The following is a 3,499-nucleotide window of genomic DNA, read 5'->3' as shown; positions in this document are numbered from 1 at the left end:
AAAGAAAGAAAAGAAGAAGACTCCCGAAAGGAGCCTTCTTCCTCCGTTCACCGACTTCCAATCGGAGTCGGAGACAAGCTCCCTCCAACCCTATTTAAGGAGGAGATCCCTCCTCTCTCCTTTCCATTGAAAATCTCGGGGCAAAACGGCGGCAATCACCGAAAATTTCTCACGGAGACCCATCACTGTGACATCCAATTTCTCGCCGAAAAAGCTTCACCGGCGACGGAGGTAAGCCTTTTCCCCTTCCTCTCTCCTTCCCCTTCCTTTCCGTGCCGATGTGCACGCTCGCCGGCGACCGGAGTCGCCGAATTTTGTTGCGAAAGAAATTCTTCTTTTTGCCATTTTCCGTCGCCGGTGGTCACCGCCGACCACCGGTTTGGCCGCCTCTTGCCGCCGGATCACCTCTCCTTTGGCCGCCGACCATCCCCGTGCCGGCTGCACCACGGCCGGCCAACCAATGAGGGGATCAAAGATCCCCTGTGTCGGTCAAGAACAAGCCGCGGGAAGGAAAGAAAGAAGAAGAAGAAAAGAAAAGAAAAGAAAAAGGAGAAAGAAAAAGAAAAGAAAAAAAAAAGGAAAAAGAGAAAGAGAAAAATAAAAATAAAATAAAATAAAAAGAAGAAGAAGAGAGAAAAATTTTTTCTCTCTCCTCTCTCTACCTTCTCTCTACATTTTCTCTCTCTAGATCCTCTCTCTATTTTCTCTCTCTAGATTTTTTCTCTCTCTTTATGGATTTTATCTCTCTAGTATCTTTCTCTCTCTCTGATTTCATCACGGACCCTAGGATAAAATTGAGATGAAAATAAGATGATCCGAGATTGCTCCGAAATTCGTACGGTAGATCTGATCCCAGTCCGATTCTATTTGAAATTTGTAACACTTGATTTATGTTAAGTCACCCTGATAGGACCTCTGATGATCTTGACCATGATTGCCTCATCGAAAAAATACGAAAATTTCTCTCTCCACTTTCTCTCTCTACTTTCTCTCTCTAGAATTTTCTCTCTCTTTATGGATTTTCTCTCTCTAGAAGTCTTATGGATCAGTGGAGGATCTAGATACTTAGATAAATCCTAATTTGATTAATCCTAAGAGAGGTCCTCGATCTGTGTTATTAGGATCGATTATCGATAATTTTCTCCATATATGATCTTTATATTTGATCAGGGTTATGAAGAGATGATTGTCTGCAAATGATATCGAGTGGAATATTTTGTTAAAGAATTCATAAATCAAAGAAGAACATTGATTTTTGTGTTTGGATCAGTTACCGATAAAAGTAAGAATCTCTATATATGATCATCATTATATATGTTATTTTACCGTTGGTTTTATCTCCTTGATTTGCATCATTGGATTTGAGATCGATGAATTTGTTATATCTGAGACAATGTTATTTATTTATGTGATTTTGAGCATGAGTATGTTATATCAATACATATGTATCAGCGATTGATGGCATGATTATATGGGAATGACATATTTATTACATTGCAAAATTTGAATTAATTAATGAAGTCAAATATTTTAATTTTATGAAAATGAAAAGAAAGAGAAATATGGTTTGGACTGGCCTTGTCATGTGGAATAGCTTGCCAGGAGCTTATGCCTGGGACAGCCCCCACAGACTTATGTGTGGAAGAATAATATGATCCGAGAAAGATCATGAAGAATCTGATCCGAGAAAGATCATGAATGATTTGATCCGAGAAAGATCATGGTCACTTTGATCCGAGAAAGATCATGAATATTTCGATCCAAGGAATATCACAGAAATCGATCCGAATAAAAGATCGTCGCATGATTTTGGTAGTCCAAAGCCAAAGCCAAAGCCAAAGCTAAAGCTAAAGCCAAAAAGAAAAGGATTAAAGATGATGTGATAATAGAAGAAAATGGAAAGATAAGATATGAAACAATCGTTGAATAAAATTATTTCACTTATTAACATATGATAATGCATTCTCTTTTGATAAAATAGATAATCTATAAATGTTTGCAGTATTTTGGACAGTGAACGTAGACTTTTATGTGTTATTGCTTATCTTTATTTTCAGATTATATTATTATATTGGTGTGATATAGAAATTCTTACTAGGCTGTAAAGCTCACCTCCTTTTATCTTTCTTTTCTTCTAAGAGTTACAGGACGTTCATGATTGGCTATGACTTGGATTTACGGGTGAGCAGAAGGATAAATAGAGTGTCATATTATTTGATCAGAGAATTGAAGAAATTTAAATTGTAATTATACAAGATTTTACGAACTATTATTGAAATTAATTGTTATGGATGTTAAGGTTGTAGTGATTTAATTTGGCCTTGCATATTCTTTAGGGCTTGCTCTAAGGAGTGTGTGGCCATCACGTATCCGACCCGGGTGTTGGGTTCGGAGCGTGACAGAATGGTATCAGAGCTTAGGTTTAAGATCACCAAAAATTATAAAGAGATATTAAAACTTTATGTAAGATCAGTAGGATGTGACAGAGTGACATTTGAGCTTAGAGCTTAGGTTACGTTTATTTGGAGACAATGATACAAGTGATTAGAATATGGTAGAAAAGTATTAGAGCTCAGGTTTAAGGTTAATAGGGATTGTCATATAAGTGATATCAAAACTTTGAGATTATAATCAATAGAGTATGATAGATAATATCAGAGTTTAAGGTTATAATCATTAAGGATGTAATAGAATGATATTACAATTTAGGTTATGATCATCAGAAAATATGATTTATGTGGTATTTGAATTTAAGGTTATAATTATTCAGAATTGTAATTTTAGTGATATTTAAACTTAGGTTATGATCATGAGGAACATGATAGATATAAAAGAGAAGATTCAATATTTAGATATTAAGATGAAATTTATGCATAAGTGGCGTATGATGTCTATAATAGAATTGATGAGTTATATCTTAGATTTCAATTAGTAAGGTTGACCTAAGTATGAAAAGAGTTGACCTTGGAATGAAGTGGGAGGTATTAATAAGTTATGTTGAGTATACTAGATGATTTTAGAATATAAAACCTATATGATTAAAAGATCATGATTTTTTTTAATTCCAATAATAATTGTCTGAATATTATGAATTTTGGACTTATCAAAGAAAGTTAATTAGGGTATGGTCTAAGAAGAAATTTTATCATATGAGAGAGAAATATTTTTGAACACTGAACCTATAAGAGATCATATATGAAACTCAATCTTAGATGAAAAATATACTTGAATTTTATCATGAAAATATGAGATACACATTTTGGTGAAATCTTTGGTTACTCAAAATATCATATTCTGAATAGGATTCCTTGATCCTTCAAGTTACATTGAATTTCAAGTCAAAAGCTTACTTTTCTAAGTGGATCAAAAGTATTTTGATATAGTTAAATTAAAGAAAAAAATTTATTTTGTCAGAGTATGATATACAGGTTATGATGAAATCTTTAATAATTCAAATTACTATCTGTGGATTAATTTTTTTGTTGAAGATGGTGAAGTG

This window comes from Elaeis guineensis, chromosome 13 (assembly GCF_000442705.2).
Source record: "Elaeis guineensis isolate ETL-2024a chromosome 13, EG11, whole genome shotgun sequence".
NCBI lineage: Eukaryota > Viridiplantae > Streptophyta > Magnoliopsida > Arecales > Arecaceae > Elaeis > Elaeis guineensis.
Note: the sequence above shows the minus strand (reverse complement) of the source record.